Source organism: Dasypus novemcinctus, chromosome 18 (assembly GCF_030445035.2).
Source record: "Dasypus novemcinctus isolate mDasNov1 chromosome 18, mDasNov1.1.hap2, whole genome shotgun sequence".
NCBI classification, from domain to species: Eukaryota; Metazoa; Chordata; class Mammalia; order Cingulata; family Dasypodidae; genus Dasypus; species Dasypus novemcinctus.
This window is the reverse complement of record NC_080690.1, coordinates 84,887,995-84,905,739: the sequence shown is the minus strand read 5'-3', so window position 1 is coordinate 84,905,739 and position 17,745 is coordinate 84,887,995. Positions and strand designations below refer to the sequence as shown.

Genomic DNA, 17,745 nt, shown 5'->3' with positions numbered 1-17,745 from the left:
AGAGCAAAAGGAAAACATATACAATGAACTAAAGGAAATCAGGAGGGAAAAAAAGAGAGCATGAATAGAATATCATAGACTGAAATTATGAAAAAAGAACCAAACAGAACCGAAAACCACAGAAACAAAAAATCTTTAATTTCCTACAAGGATTCAATTCTTGATTGGAGCTGGTGGAAGAAAGAACCAATGATCTTGAAGATAAGACAATTGAAATCATTCAGTCTGAGGACCAGAAAGAAGAAAGAAGAAAGAAGAAAGAAAAATGAGCCAGCCTGAGGAACCTGTGGGGCACCATCAAGCATGCTCGTGTACACACTGTGGGAGTCCCAGAAGGAGAAGAAAGAGGGAAAGGGGCAGAGAGAATATTCAAAGAAATAATGGCTGAAAACTTCCCAAATTTAACAGAAGACATGAATATACACATCCAAGACACTCAATGAACTCCCAACAGGATAAACCCAAAAAGCCACAAGAGAGAAGCAACATGTCAAGTACAAGGGAGCCTCAGTAAGATTAAATGTGGGTTTCTCATTGGAAACCATGGAGGAAAAAGGGTTGTGGGACGACCCATTTAAAGTACTGAAAGCAAAAAATCATCAACGAAGCATTCTGTTTCCAGCAAAACTCTCTTTCAAAAATGAGGGAGGGATTAAGACACTCTCAGGTAAACAAAAGCTGAGGGTGTTTGTCTCCCCTGACAGGCTCTACCAGAGATGCTAAAGAGAGTTCTGCAGGTTGAAAGAAAGGGCAGCAGACAACAGACCGAAGCTACATGACACTTAAACGCAATACAGGATCCTGAAGGGGATCTAGTGAGGGAGAAGAAAGAGTTCATAGGGCCATTATACGGGCACGCGAAGAAGTTGGAATACAGACTGTAAGCTTTGTATCATTGTTAAAATTCTTGAACTTGATACGTACTCTTAAGGTAGTTATATAAGCAAATATCCTTGATCTTACGGTGGTAATAAGTGTCAAAGGAGCAAAATGTGTGCAACCTACACTCAAGTGTTAAGAAAATGGGTGGATAGATAGACAGACAGAATGATATGGCAACTGTGGCAAAATGTTAAAATTGGTGGATATGGTTTCTGGGGGGAGGCGGGGAGGGGTATGTTAGCACTCTCTATATGGGGTTTGTTTGTTTTTTTAAAACTGTCCTGTAAATGAGAAAGTCTTTCAAAATAAAAAGTTAAAAAAATAAAATGAGACGTGTGGTGGTTTGAAGCTATATGTACCCCAGAAAAACATGTTCTTAAATTCAGTCCTCTCTTGGGGTGCGAACATACCTTAGGTAGGCCCTTTTGATGAGCTGGCTTCAGTTAGGCGTGGCCTGGGTGGGTTTCAGTCCCACCACTGGAGGCCGTTGTAAGGGCCTGAGATGCGGCCAGAGGAAGAGAAAGCCATGGAAGCAAGTGACCAAGTCAGGAAAATGCAGAAGAAACGGGAGGGACCAGCAGGCACCGCCGTGCCTTGCCGCGTGGGGCAGAGGAGCCAGCTGGTCTTCGGAGAGAAAGCCCTGCCTTGAGGATGCCTTGACACGGGCATTTTCACAGTCCCAAACTGCGAGCGAATAGATCCCCACCATTTAACCGGACCCGCTTCCTGGTGTTTGCCTGCAGCAGCCTAGGAAACCAAAACCAGGTAATGTCTTCCCCCTAGCAAGCAGGCAGAGATGAAAGTACCGCTACCACCTGACGCTGGCAAGAGGCACACGCGCTTCTCTCCAGCTCCCACGTCCTGACCCTCAGGGAGGCCGGCGGCTTTGTGGGGTTCAGGTGGGGGCAGTAGATGCCCAGAGGTGGAACTGTGAGCTCAAATCCATGCACATTAAAGTCGTTAGAGCCACTGACAGCCCACAAAGAGTTGTCAGAAAGAAGGAAGAAGGAAGAAAAGCGAACAAGCCCGAGGAACCTGGGGACACCTCAGGGAGCAGTGGAGGGCAGCGCGTGCACCGTCTCTGCCGTGGGTGGGCTGCAGCTAGATGCTGGTGTCTTTAAAAATAAAATACTGTTTTTAAGTACAGGTAATGCCTGCTATTCTGTTCTGGAACTACTGTGATTAGTAATGGAAGAAATTGTAGCATTGATGTGGAGACTGTGGCCACGAAGCTGCTGAGGGTGGGGAGTGGGAAGAAGAGATGTGATGTGGGGGCATTTTCAGGACTTGGAGTTGTCCTGGATGGTGCCGCAGGGACAGATGCTGGACATTGTATGTTCTGCCATGGCCCACTGGGTGGACTCGTGAAAGGAAAATCTGGCCACGCCCCACCCCGCTGGGACACCTCAGTGACTTCTCGCTGCTCTTCAGATAAGCCCAGGGCCTCGTGAGGATCTACAGGCAGATGGAAGTCGGAATTTCCACAGGCGGGACCTGTGTGGTGGGAGATGACTCTGGGCTTGCCGTGCAGCTGCGTTTGCACAATGTTCTCAACTGTTAGAAAACCTACCTACTGGAAAAAACGTACATCTCCTCTGAATTAACGCGCTTAGAGACGCATAAAGGCAGGTACAGAGGAATACGTGGATGCGTACCTGTTTTTTGAGGAATGATTCCAGGGTTTGTGTAATTCAGTTCAATCAGCAGGTCTGGAAGTAGAGTGCCAGGTGTGCCAACCTTTAAAACTTGCATTTCTGAGGAAACTGGGACCCATCTGCCACGACAGGCACGTGGAGCAGGCATCCAGCTCATCTCTAAACGAGAATGCAAGATTTCCATCCCCAACCAAAGAACACCCAGTTATGCCATGGCCCAGGTACGCAGTCGGTAAACAGACGGCCAGTATTAAATATTTTTACAACTTATAAATGGACGGTGCCAGAATACCGGCCACGATGTGTTGTTTCTTGGAAAAACATTCCCTTCCTGAGCTGGATGTTGATGTATATCTACGGCTGAGACTCAAGTCGGACATTCTTACTAATCGAGGGAAAATTCCATGGTGGGTGGTTGCGCTGGGGTTTTATTTGGCAACTAGACCCAGCTGACATTCTAACAGCAAGTTTTCAGAGAACATTTGCTGTTTCTCAGAAATAATCACCTCCAGTGGAAGCCTCTTGAGTTTGGCTTTGGTTCAGATCTGCCTTGTAGCAACTGGAACTGGTTGCTGGAGGGACCTGGAGCGTGTGTCCGGGTCCAGGACGGAAGGCAGGGGGCTCCTCTGCTCGCTTCACGGCGAGACAACCCAGGTGAGTATTTGCGTAATCCCGGGGTGGGGAACGTCTAGGTGAACGTGACAGAGAAACTAACAAACGTAGGAGGAAACACTGACACGTCTGTCTCCATCAGTATTAACAGTTAGATCCATAGGAAACCCCATCATGGACAAGACTTAGTGGGCAGCAGAGTGAAAATGCCCTGACACATAACTGAAGGACGCCAAGCACCCACAGGGTGCCAACAGGCAAGGGAGGGAGGCAAAACAAACCTCAAAACAGACACGTAGCAAAGGATGCTCTCACACACGCACAGGAAAATCCAAGGTTGAAAAAACATGGAAATCAGCCATGCAACTGGAAAAAGACCTTGAATAAAAGGGGGAAACAATAGAGACAAATGAGTTTATATGGCTTTGAGACTTCAAAGTGAGTCGGGAGGTCATCAGAGGGGTGGTGCTTACGCACCTCTCAGCAGGATCCAAGAGACAGCCAAACTAGAGACAACCTCAGGTAGTGGTGCTCCTGAGGGCTACAGACACACAGGTCCTACAGTCATGGCAGATGGCTCTGGAGTTCAGTGCCATGTCAGCTGGCCTTACTTTGGAATTTGTGCTCCTGGGTGTGATGGAGTTGGACTCAGATGTGACCTCTCTATGCATGTTTCTTCAGTCATTTTTACTGAACCTGTGGTTGGTGCTAGGGTTGGTGTATGCTCAGGAGACTTGAATCTCTGGACTGCCCATGTGCCAGCTGGGCCCTGATCCTCAGCAGAGTTGCAACTACTATTCTCTGGTTCGCTGGACTTACCCAGGTCAGCTAACAGGGAAGTAAAGATTGTCAACCACGACAGCAGGGAACTGAGAGTGCCTACAACTGCAAGCAGGAGAATCACATCCATCAGCCATGTGGGATCTAAACCCCCTCTCGATTTAGAGGTGGAGTGAACATCACCATCCCAGGGTCCACAGGATAAAGGAATAAGATATGGATTAGAGTGGACTTACTGGTATTCTACTATAGAACTATTGTGACTAATAATGGAAGAAACTGTGTTACTGATTTGGAGACAGTGGCCATGAGAATTGCTGAGGGCAGGGAGAGGGAAGAAGAGATGAGATGTGGGGGCATTTTCAGGACGTGGAGTTGTCCTAAATGATATTGCAGGGACAAATGCTGGGCATTATATACCCTGCCATTACCCACTGAATGGACTGGGGAAGAGTGTAAACTACAATGTAAACTATAATCCATGTGATGTAGCAGTACTCCAAAATGTATTCACCAAATGCAATGAATGTGCCACAATGATGAAAGAGGTTGTTGATGTGGGAAGAGTGGGGGGGTGGGGGTTGGGGTATATGGGAATCTCTTATATTTTTTAATGTAATATGTTTTGTGATCTATGTATCTTTTTTAAAAAAAGACAATTAAAACATAAATATAAATATTTTAAAAAATGGAAAGATGCACCTCCTCATTTGGGGATCCACCAAATCAAAACAAGGCGTCATTTCCTCCCACCGGACTGAGAGGAATGAAAAAAGCAGTAATGTCCAGTGTTTTAGAAGATGTGGAAGAATGGGCAATGTCCTAGGCTAACCTGGGGGCGCGGTTGGCCTGGCCCATCCGGTAAACATGGGCAAATAGGTATGAGAATTAAAGAGGTACAAGCCGACTGCTCGAAATCTGATATGCATTAATATTTACCAAACAAAAGCCACACACACCACACCTGTCTGTAGAGCACCATCGCAACAGGAGGTCAAGAAAACTGAAAAGAGTGCATGCACAACGCCTGCACAAGGATATTCACTGCAAAGATGATGCAGTATGTTGCTGTCAGAAAAGAAAATAAGAACTTTTTCAAGGAACACTTACTGTCATATTGTTTATGGGGAAAGAAGCAGGATGTACACTACCTAGCCTAGAGTTCCTCAGCTTCAGCACAATTAAGGGACGGGGCTGACAAACTCTGGGAGAGAGGGGGCACCCCAGGGCACCGCAAGATGCTTAGCAGCTTCCCCGGACTCTACTCACTAGATGCCAAAGCACCCCCGCCCCCAGGGGTGACAAGCAAAAACATCTCCAGACAAGGCCTCATGTCCTTGGGGGGGGGGGCGACGCAGGACAAACTTGGCCAAGATGATCTATTGATTCAGACCCTAATCTCAGTTTTGAGGAAGATAATCCATTCATCCATCCGTTCATTCATTTATACACACTCTACAGCAGTTCTGTCTAATAGAAATGCAGTGCAAACCACACGTATGATTTAAATTTTTCTAGTAGCCACATTAAAAAATGAAAAAAAAAGTTGAATTTAATTTTCATAATAAATGTCATTTAGCCCAAACACATCCAAAATATTACCATATCAATATGTGGCACTGGCCGTATTTCACGGGCTCAACCAGCCACGCGTCGCCACCATATTGGATAGTGCAGAGCTAAAAGTACTCTTGGGCACCTCTATGCACCAGGAATTCTTTGAGAATGGGAATACATGGAAAATAAAAAGATACAAGGTCCCTGCACTCTGGAAGCTTCCATTTCAGTGGGAGAAACAGACACAAACCAACTCCCATTTGAGAATACAATCCGACAATATCTAGAAAGATTGGAAAGCATGTTTCAAACCCTCCAGCAGCCTAGAAATAGTCCCTGAAGAAAGTCTCCTCATATGGCAAGAAGACCTGGAGCAAAATATTTTCATTGTAATATTCATGCATTTGCCAAATCTTTCTTTAGTGTCAACTGCACACCAGGGGCTAAAGATAGGCAGCTTCAGTGCAATAGTGAAACATGGAACCAACCTAAATTTCCCTCACAAGGAAACTAGATGTATAAAACAAGGTGAATTTGTACATTATAATGTTTTCATGCACCTTAAAATGAGTGAATAAGAAGAACACAGCATAACTCCATCTTAAAAATGAAAAGGTAGAGTACTAAGATCTGGTTGTGAGACAATGCCATTTACATAAGTTTGAAATAGACTAAAACACTATAATTTTTAGCAATAATACACATCTACATAGGAATAGTGTAAAAATATGCATAGGAAATGATGAATACCAAACGTGGATGGTGGAAGGAGGTAGATGGATTCAAGGAGAGCAAAGGACCTTCAACTACATTTTTGCCCAATTTCTAAAATGTTGTGAAACAAACATGGCAAAATGTCAAGATTTGATAAATAAGAATATTTGGTAATAATAAAGAAAAGTAAATAAACTTAGGAATCATGGTAAGTGCTATGATGGAAATAAATCAATAAATGAGAGAGATATAATATCAGATAGGCAGAGGCCCAAATTTAGAGGTCAGACAAAGTTTCTCTAATGGTGTTAAAACTAAAGGAGGATAAGGAGGCAGGCAGACCTTCCAAGAGTGGGGGAGAAGTCTGGGGGTTGTTTGTTCCACAGCATAATAAGCCTATACTGACTGACACAAGCCCTTGGTTCAAGGAAGTGACATTCTAGTAAGGGAAAGAAACAGAAAACAAGAAAGCCAACAAATAAATAAAACAATGAAAATTGTGCCAAGTGTTTTGAAGGCCATACACGGAAAGAAGACACAGAAAACCACCCGGGGATCTCCTCTAGCATGGGTGATGCTGGAAAGCCACGCGGGAAAGGCAGTTTCAGTTGAGTCACAATCCAAAGGACAACAGGAGCCAGTTATGTTAACTATGGAAAGAAATAGGGTCGAATCCTCCCGTCAGAAGGCACAACATGTGAAAGGTTCAGAGGAAGGAAGGAGGTTTGGGTGTTTGGAGAGTGGAAAGAAACCTTGCAATTCTTTAGAGCATTGCAAGAAACTAGCACTCTGAACAAGCAGGGCTTGAGGCAGGAGAGGGTCCCAGAAGCCACAAAGTAAAGGCTCCTGGGCCTTGCACAGGAAGTAGGTTTTTATGTGAAGCGTGAAGGGAAGCCACTGAATGGCTCTAACCTAGAGAGGTAGCCTGATCAAAGGTGTGAATTTAAAAATCCCCCTCCCCTTGCAGAGGAAAGCCGGACTGTAAGCAGAGAAGCAGTCGTGAGGCTGGAGCCGATCCAGGTGAGAGGTGCTGGGCCGTGAAGAGGCAGAGGGTTTGACGGTTCCATTTCATAGGTCAGCTTTACCAGTCCCGTATCAGTCAGGAGACATGAAAAGAGGTCAAACCGAAATGACTTACGATTCCTAGCTGGAGAAACCGGCAGGCTTCAAGGTAGAAGTGGGACAGGTTTGTAATCTTGGTGGGAGGGGAGGGGATTCGAGAGGCACGCTTTAAACACGATGGTCTGTGTGTTTTACCCGTTGCTGCAAAACAAATCTCTCCAAGACCTGGTGGCTCAAAACAAAGCTCATCAGTTCCCATCCCTCGCCGTTCCCGGGCCCGGGAGCTGGGCTCGGGCTTCCCAGCTCTGGAGGCGGACGCGGTCCCACGCGGGCGGGGGAGGCCTGCTCCCCAGGTGAGGGCGCCCGGCCCAGGTGGGCGCGCGGCTGGCGGGGCCTCCACGCGCGGCTGGAGTGCTCACAGGCGGCCTCCCGGAGCGGGGCGGCACTGGACGTGGTGGCCGCGGCTCAGGAGCCGCCGTCCCTTCCAGGGGTCCACGGGTCACAAGGTCAGTGAGCAGGAGAGCGCACGGGGCGTGGTGCCAGGAGGCGCTCTCAGTGCGGCCCCTGGAAGCAGGCGGTGAAGTGGACGAGTGGGAGCCAAGGCTGAGTCGGGATATAAACTGGGGACTCAGGGACCAAGGCGGCATTCAAGTCCGGGTGAAACCCTGAAGGTGGAGAGGAGAGGGGAGCCCCTCAGAGCCCTGGGAGGCACGGGCATTCAGAACGGGGCCACAGGCAGGCGCCACAAGCCAGGGGCAAGTGCCCCGCGCGGCGGGGGGCTGCGGAGTGCGCCGGCTTGGCCCCGGGAGGCCGCGGGGCCCCGCAGGGCAGCTGCGGGTCCGCGCTGGCCGGCAGGCAGGACGGTGGCGCAGGCGGCGAGGGCCCCGGGCCCTGGAGCTCCTGCGGGGCGGCGGGGGCGCCCTGCGGCCAGAGCCCTGCTGGAGATGAAGGGGGCGCGCCCAGGATTGGCTGGGTTAGCTTGGCGCCTGGAGCCCCGCGGCCAAGCAGGGCAGGGGGAGGGGAGGGCAGGCCTGTTCCCCCCAGGCCCCTGGCCGCCCCCTGGCTTTGCCGCCGTGACCAGGCCCTCCAGGAAGGAGGGGCGCAGGACGCGGGCGGGGAGGTGCGGGGCCCTGCGGAGAGGGGCCTCCGCCCTCCCAGCGCGCCCGGCGCCTGCCAGCCCTCGTCCAGGACGAGCCCCCCGCGCGCCCTCGTCCCCCCCCCCCCCCCCCCCGCGCCGCCGTCGTCCAGGACGCCCTCGTCACACACACACACACACACACACACACACACACCCCGTGCCCTCGTCCAGGACGCCCTCTTCTCCCCCCCCCCCCCCCACCGCACGCCCTCGTCCCCCCACCCCGCGCGCCCTCATCCAGGACGCCCTTGTTCCCGCCCCCCCCAGCACGCCCTCATCCAGGACGCCCTCCCTCGCCTCCCCTCCACCCCCCGCGCGCCCTTGTCCAGGACGCCCTCGTCACCCCCACCCCGGCGCCCCGTCCAGGGCGGCCCTGGCCACCCCCTCCCTCCCCTCCCCGCTGGGGCAGAGGCTCTAAAGGGGCCCCAGGCCGCGGTCGCCAGTGCTTAGGCTCCAGAGCGTCTTCCCGGGCCGGCCCTGCGAGGTCCTGCGGGCCACCTGCTGTCCGCCTTGCCCAGGAGCGCGCGGGCCACCTCGGGGCTAAGGCCGCGCTCGCACGCACAGACCTTAGGGCGCGGACGCAGGGACGGAGGCTCAGTGACACTGGGCACATAGCCGCACAGGCGGGCAAGTGCACGCTTCCCCGGGCAGAAGGGTGTGCGCACCCACAGCACACACAGATGCATACAAGCATACACATACATGTAAATACACAGACACACAAACACAAGCACATACGCACGCAAACGCACAAGCACATTCGCAGACAAACGCACAAGCACATACACACGCAAACGGACAAAGAGAAACACATACGCACACAAACGCACAAGCACATACACACGCAAACGGACAAAGAGAAACACAGACGCACACAAACGCACAAACACAAGCACATACACAAACAAACGCACAAGCAGAAGCACAAGCACATATGCACACAAACACACAAGCACACACAAACGCACAAGCACAAACACACGCAAGAACAAACAAGCACACACACACACAAGCACACACACACACAAACACAGAAGCATGCATACAAACATACATGAGCACATACACAAGCACATGAACACAAACACACGTGCACGCACATACACACAAGCACGCACAAACATATGCACACCCACAAACATACACAAGCACATACATATAAACACACGTAGGCACATACACACAAACACACACAAGCACATACACAAACGCACAAGAACATGCACAGACACACACAAACACATACGAACACACACAATCACACGTACACACAAATACACACAAACACACACAAGCACATACACACAAACATACAAACAAGCACATACACACAAACACCTAAACACAACACACACATACACAAATACACACACAAGCACATACAAACACACACAAGCCCATACACCCGTAAACACAGGCACACAAACACATACACGTATAAGCACATAAACAGAAACACTATGCAAACACATACGCACACATACACACACAAGCATACACACAAACCTCCACAAACACATACGCCCAAGTGCGCGCAGATGCGAACCATCACACACACGAGTCACAGATGAACATCTATATATGCCACACATGAACGTACACACGCACACAAGCATCCACCGAGATACACACATATATGCAATACTCATATCCGGACACCTATATGGGCACACCTGCCCACGTGTACTCATCTGTACAACCACACACAAGCACACAAGCAACACGTACACACAGGCTTCCATGTGCACAAATGCACACATCTGTTCACAGTGTACACACGTGCCCTTGAACAGCCCACAAGAGCCTCCCCCGGGAAGACGCCCGGCTCGCTGGGGTGGAAGCCGCCTGTGCCTCCAGGTGCCCGCCCCGGCCTGGCCCCTCCGCCTCAGCCGCTCGGACTGGACCTCCTCACTCTCCCTGGACACCCCACAGCCTGCCCGGCCTCAGGGATGTTGTGCTCGCCGCCCTGAGCCACTGCGACCACAGCTGGCGCCAGGGACACTGGGCAGCGGGACGGCAGGGGCCCCTCGGACAGCCGGCGTGTGCGCAGCGCGTCTCTGGGCGTGCTTCTCGTTGCCTTCTCTCCTTAAACAGTGAGTGACTGAAGCACTGAAAGCTGGCCTGAACGGACACTTGTTCACCAGTATTCACAGCTGCACTGTCCACAGCAGCCGAGAGGGGACAAGCCAGACGGCCGTCAGCGGAGCACGGGATGAGCAAGGCGTCCAGGCGTAGGAAGGAGCACAGGCAGCCCTGGAAGAGAATGACATCCGCTGCCACGACCACGCGGACGAGACTGCAACGCCGTGCTCAGGCGGCAGCACAGCCTACCGTGTGTGACTCCGTCCATGTGACATGTCCAGAACGGGCAAGTCCACAGAGACAGAGAGGAGCTGCGCAGGGGCAGGGGCCGGGGGCCGGGGGCCGGGGGCCGGGGTGGGAGGGACTATGGCTTGGGTGCGGGATCTCCCACTGCGATGAGGAAGATGGTCTGGAACCAGGAAGCGGTGGCAGCTGCTAACATCGTGCATGTGCGAAATGCCACCGAGCTGCACATTTTACAACTGTTAAAATGGTAAACTTCGTGTTATACACATTATACTACCAGAAAAAATAAAGTAAAAAAGAAAAAACATGGAAAGCAGTTAGCACGGTGCCTGGCTCATAATAACCATTCAGTCAACCTTCAGGTTATGGAAGCTTGGTAAAGAGACACGTCAAGAGGAGCAGCTGTGGCTCAGGCAGGTGAGCGCCCGCCTCCCGCACGGTTGGTCCCCGGTGCCTCCGGAAAGAGCAAAAACAAGCAACAAGCGAAACAAATGAAGAAATCAACTCAGGGGAGCCCAGGGGGCTCCGTGGTTGAGCGCTGGCTTCCCACATACGAGGTCCCAGGTTCAATTCCACTCCCCGGTACCTCAAAAAAAAAAAAGATTCAACTTAAAAACTGGAAGGAAATATTTTAAATTGAAAACTTTTATGCTGGGCTGATAGTGGTTATATGCAAATATTTAATCAATACAAAATTAGATGTAAGAGGTGAAAACAAAGAATTACTTAGAAATGGATCCCTAGAATGAGGGAAGGAAACAACACGTTTTTAGCACTGTTACAGGCAGCGATGGGTGCTGGGGAGACGGTCCTCTTTAAAGACCTCTATTTGGTTGTCCTGTTACAAGCAGTGCATGTTTATTCTGCAATTTTTCAAACATGGAAAAGCTTAGAATATACATATTCTAAGTCTTCGGTCAAAGCCCAAAGGCAGGGTTGTTTGCTCCACAGCTCGTTTGGAATTTGTTAACACTCATCCCAGGAGGCCCACGGCACAAAGTCAACCTGCTTTCCTAAGACACATGTCCCGAAATAGCTGAGTGGTCACAATAAACTAAAAGCTCAAGGCAATCTACCCTGAGATAAAGGAACTTAACTAAGAATTTTCCCAAATAAGGAGCTGGAGGTGCTAAAGAGGGGAACACAGCAGCAGTTAGCCTATGGTTATATTCATCAGAATTTTAGGAATAATCAACTTTTACCAACTGAGTATTGCCTTTTCTCTGAAAAACTGGGGAATAAGACAAAACTTCTCCCAGTTAAAGAATAAAACTACACTCGGTTTTGAAAGTTCTTAATCTTTGTTACTGAAATCAGGACTAAAAGATGAGGCTTTTTCTTTTATGGAACAAACAAAGGTCCATAGAGTAACTTGAAAACCACAGAAGCTGGCATAGGTGTAAATAAAACCAAATTCAGGTTTCTGTTTTTAAAAGAGAAAACAAAAGATAAGGTTGTCACTGGGGAGCGGGTGTAGCTCAGTGGACAAGGTCCCGGTTCAATCCCCTGGGCCTCCAAGAAAAAAAATAAATGAATAAATAAGTAAGTAAATCAATGAAATCTAATCTGGGGGGGGGGGGGAAGATAAGGTTGTCAGAACATGAAAATTACGGGGGAAAATGAAAGAAGAAAGGGGGAGAGAGTGGGAGAGAAAGAAACAAAGAAAAAAGGGAAGGAGGGAGGGAGGAAGAAAAAGAAAAGAGAGAAAAGAAAAGAAAAAAAGGAGAGAAAAAAGAAAAGAGAACAGAACATGTTCCAGGGATAGGGTGTGCACACAGATGCAATTTAAGTCTGTTTACCACCGGGCAATGTGTGTACACGGTTAGACTCTGGGCTTGCTTTATCCTGGGGCAAAATTATGGAAGAGTGATGTGCTAAAATGAAATTTTGCAACTAGACTTTGAAGAACAACACAAAATCTACCCTGTCTCAGCATCTGCCGGCTTCTTTCAGAACAACTTGAATTCAAACCCAGTCTCCAGTCTTTTTAAGCCAGGAGGCTCTTTTCTCGCCTCACTGTGAAATACAGCACACCTGAAGGAGTGTGCAAAAGCTACATGGGTACTCAGGGATAATTACAAAGCCAACACCCTGCTGTGGAATGTCTCACTTTTACACATTACCAGCTCTAAGTAAAGGCATTGAAAATCAATTTCCCAAAGGATTGTTTTTGCTATAGGATGAGTCCCCTAAATAACCAAATTTACAAAGTTTACCAGATTCATCTACTTTTTAAAAACTGTGCTCCTTTTCATTCTTTGTCACAGCAATCCCACGTAGAAAAGTTTCTGAAGAGTTCCGTGGCGTTGTAATGGTTCAGCTCGAGGCTTTAGTTTCATTTTAGCACAGTTTTGTTCTGGTCCGTACTGACAGAGGCTGGGGCTGTTTCATGGTGGCTAAACTAAAGGTCAGTGTACTCGGAGGATTTTTTTCCTCTTAAAATGAGACATTACGGGGGGTGTTTCAATTGCAAGTCCTCTGTAAGTTCTTGAACGCCAGGGACATTATAAACTTCAGGGCAGAGTTCCTTCATCCAAACTACTTTATTCCTGCCCTCTGGCTTTTGAAATTCTCTAACCTTCCAGATATGTTACCCGGTGTGATCACATAAATGTTTCTGACATGTTTTAAACACGGGGGAAATGCTCGGGCTCTAAAGTGATCACTGCACCCAAATCTGACCTGTGGCTGAGCCGGAGTTGCACAGCCAGCTACAAAGCTGACACAGACCTGCCGAAGTGAAACAAAAACTGGAGCAAAACCAAATTAGCTTGCCCAGAAGCGAAACTAAAACACGAGGTCTGCGAACACCATTTCGCGGGGCATGATTCGGTGTGCTATTGATAAATATTTCACCGGAGTGCTTCTTCGCGGCTCTCCCGCACACCCCAGATGCAATCCTCCCGTCTTGCTGGCTTCCCCTTTTAAATCTGTCGCTGGAGGGGACTCCCACCACTGCTCACCTCCTCCAACCACTTCCTTCCCAGACGGCCACAGCAGACGGTGTCCAAGCTTCTGCTCTTCCCCTGCAAACAGCACAAGAGCCAGAGCCTCTTTTTAGAACCAAGGCAGATGCCACAGTGCTGGGCACAGTCCCTGACACACTTCCTGTCAAGATCCCAGTTTGTCGGTGGAGGTGCTCGGAAGGAAAGTCAACCTCCTTACTGATAAGGCCCGTCCTGCTCCCAACCTCATCGGGCTTCCTTCCGCTTCCCTCTTTGCACACTCCATCCCGCCACACCCACTGCCCCCGTTTCTTGAGCACATTGTACACGTCCACAGACAGCCCTGTGGCCTCCTGCCCTGGGGGCACCGAGCCCCTCCAGCAGGTCCTGGCTCAGCCGGTAGGCACCCTTGCTTCAGCCACAGTCTGCTGCACCCACAGAACCAGTTGTCCCCTCTGCCTGCTCTCTTGGCCTCACTACCTGACATACTGTATCCCATTATGTTTTCCCAGGACCTGTCACTGTCCATGTTACATTGTTCCACAGTGCATTGTCTGTTGCCTGCCTTTCTCAACATAACCTTGCACTACGTTGCCTGCTTTTACAATTACTGTGTAATAATGTATTCATGCACTCCTCACCCGTTCCTTCCACTCGCCTGGATAGGTCAGTGAGGTCAAGAACTTCTGCTCTTGTATTTGCTCTTTTAATTCCAACCCGTAGAACGCGTGCCTGGTATAAAGAAAATTGTTTCATAAATATTTGTTGAGCAAGTGATATTAAATTTTCAAATTGAAATTTTCTTAGAAAAAACTTGGGATCAACCAGTAAATATGGAAGGTTTAAAAAAAAGCCAATCATTTGGAGAATTGGCTTTAAGCGAATTGGTATTAATTAAATTAATTTTAGGAGCACTTTTCCCCCAAAACTAGAGTTAAATGAAACATTTGGTTGAGGCACTGAGTTATAGTAGTTTTCAGATGCCAAGATAAGTTGTAAACCAAGCTGCCCTGGCAGCGGCTGGTAAAATTACACGTACTCTGATTGAGAATGAGTAACAAGATAGAGGCTACCAAGTAGGGTCAGCAAGAGGTGTACAAAATTAAAGAAGGAGAGGTAAGGGAGAGACAATTAAGAATATTTTTAAGTAAATAATGAGAAAAACCACAAGGAAATGAGGCAGCTAAAGAAGAAAGATGCAGAAGAAAACAAATCAAGCATTTAACATCAGTTTGGAATGCAAGTTCTTTACATGAAAAAGAAACCTCATAATTTTATAATTAAAAATAAAAACAGGAGAGCCGGTGTGGCTCAGCGGTTGATGCCTGCTTCTGTGTAGAGGTCCCGGGTTCAATCCCTGGTACCTCCAAATGAATACATACATTCAAACATACACACATACATTGAAAAGAGATCAGTCTTTTTAAATCAGCTTTTAAAGTTTTGAAAAGCAGCTCTGAATGACATCCCAAAACTGAGCTAATTCATTCCATCCTCATTTGGAATTTGTTAGCACACGCCCAGGCATGAGCAAGAGAAGGCTCCCGAGGCCTCCGTTTTCTGGTATTTCTGCCCTAAAGTGTCAAACGGTTATGAAAAGCTATGAGCTCCAACAGAAGATACTACAATAATGACTCTCCCATAAGAACTTGCCCAAAGTGCTTCCTAAAGAGGAAAACACAATTGGACACAATTTTAACAAAATTTTAAGAATACATTATTACATTTTTAGCTATCTCCTGCATATCAACTTTTTTGTGTGTCTATCTGTCTAAAAACAAACTAACAAACTAAACAGCATCCCAGATTCATGATTTCCAGTTAAAAGAGAAAACTGCATTCTTTTTTAAAAAAAGTCTTACTGTTTGTGACTGATGACAAAACAAGCAAACTAAATAGGGTTGCTTTTTACCTTTATGGAACAAACCAAAGTATACAAATGAACTTGAAATAATCAAACTTAGCACACGAACAAAAATAAAAGAAATTCTGGTTTATGTCATAAAAAAAGAAAGCAAGAAAGAAAAAGAAAGTGAAGTTGTCAGAAACTGAAAATTTAGAGAGAAACTGACTAAAAACAGGTCCAGGGAAATAACTGCAAAACAGATGGGGTATTTAAATCTGTTTACCGTCAGGAAGTGGATGTCTCCCAAATACTGACCACATGTCGCTACGGCTCCAAGAACACTGCACCCTTGCCTAATTACACTGCAATGTATATATTTCTTGGATTCCAACCTGGGTTTTCAGCCCAGGGGAAAATCCCATAGTAGGCTGATGAACGAATTTGCCTCTGGAAACTGGGCCATGTGTTAAAAATCAAACCGCTGTGTCTCGACTTGCACCAACCTTCTAATCCGCTCATCCTTAGCTCAGATCCATTTTCCTCTTCTCAGGGAGCTTGTGGTGCAGAGGCAGATAGTACCCTTATCTGAGTGATAGTGCTGTCGTTGGTGGGACTGGGAAACAACCCACACAGCCTGTAAAATATAAAGTGGATGTTTGATACGAACCGCCCAGTGTCTTGCGCCTGGCCATGCGCGGATGGGTCCAAGAGCAGCCACCTGGAGGTCAAGCCAGCTAGGTCCGGTTTCCCACCCAACCAGGTCAGTTTCCCACACTGTCACTTCCCAGCTGCGAGGCTTGTCCAGTCAGCCGCCAGGCCCCGGGCAGGGCCCTGCTCTTGATGTCAGGGCTCAGCGGGAGCAGAACCAGACCGGGTCCCCCTCCTCACAGGGCTTAATTAAAACGGTGAGATGGATAACAGCTCCTCATTCAAGCCAATTTAAATACCAGCTGCCCAGAGGAAAACAGAGATCACCATCGGCTCTTGTGCATATGGAAAAACAGAGACACAAAGCGCAATCCAACCTACCCTTTCCCCAGCAGCTAGCCAGAGGTGGCGGGCTGTGTTGGGGACGGTGTGGGCCATCAGCTACTCTCCGGGATAGTCCTTCTACTGCTTATTTGAATAAGTGAAGTGTTTCCGGAAATTGCCTCCGTGGCAGGAGGTCCTTAACTTGTCTGAGACTTCTTTCTCCATCTGCGAAGAGGGGACTCCGGTGTCTCCCTCCCTGGAAGAGGGCAAGGGCTTAAGGAGGCCAGTTAGACCCCACTAGCATTCGATGAAGGAGAGCAGTGTTGTAACTCCCTTCCACTCTCCTCCAGGCCTTGCCTCCTGGAGTGAAACTGCCTTCAGCCCTCCGGGCTGCTGTGACCCTGATCACAACCAACTCAACAGCCTTATCACTCTTCCTTTACTACGGACAAACTCTGATTCTGTTCAGGGTGGCCATGTGCGCAGTTAAAAGAATATCAACCTTCCCAGAATCGCCCGCAGCTGGATGGGTGGCACCGGTGAGATATGGGCCAAATTCCTATTTACATCCATTTCCGGAAAGAAAAAGAAAAGCCTCACGGGGTTAAGGTATTTGGCCTTTCTCTCTGCTTTCTGCCTGGACTGTGGTTGCAAGGCCTGGGAGTTCAGCAGCCATTTTGTGGCCATGGGAGAGACAGCCTCACACTCTGAAAGGTAGAAAAGGAAGGAAAAATGAGCCTGAGTCCTGTTGGAGGCCCTGGGCTATGACGGGAGCCTGAGGAATATCCGTGAAAATGAAGCCCTTACTCCTCCAGCCCCTGCGGCAGGCTCCTCCGCCTCTCCCAGCTGAGCTCAGTCTCCTTCCTGAGCACAGCAGCCACGAGCATCCCCCTTCCTGCCTAACCCTACCTCCAGGCCGACTCGGCCCTGGCCGACACACCCCACAGCTTTCTGCTCAACCCCAGGCCCAAGTGCCCCCGGAACACCCCCCTTGCCCTCCGCCCCTAAGCGACTCCTCCCTCTGATCCTCGTTTTGGGTCCTGGTGGCCTCTCCAGAAACCGCTGCCAAGCCCAGGTCACCCTTGATCTGTCCTTGGCAGCTCTGCGCCTCCAGGCCTTCCTCTGGAGACTGAACGGTGGGAGCACCTGCCTCACCGGGTGCCGGGAGGATTGGAGGGAATCTCGGGGCCTCTCTCCTGGAAGGGGACGCGGGAGCCAGGAGCGGGGCTGCGGGGAGCTGAGCGGGTGCAGCCG

At 49.0% G+C, this 17,745-nt stretch overlaps 1 long non-coding RNA gene across 1 annotated transcript; it reads right to left on the bottom strand.

Moving 5' to 3' along the window:
- Positions 1-8,870: 8,870 nt before the first annotated feature.
- Positions 8,871-17,421, bottom strand: LOC111767250 (uncharacterized). Its single transcript, XR_011646417.1, has 5 exons — positions 16,549-17,421; positions 16,023-16,153; positions 14,315-14,405; positions 13,692-13,754; positions 8,871-10,653 (listed from the first exon to the last, which is right to left on the bottom strand). It is a non-coding gene; the product is annotated as an uncharacterized lncRNA (long non-coding RNA).
- Positions 17,422-17,745: the final 324 nt, after the last annotated feature.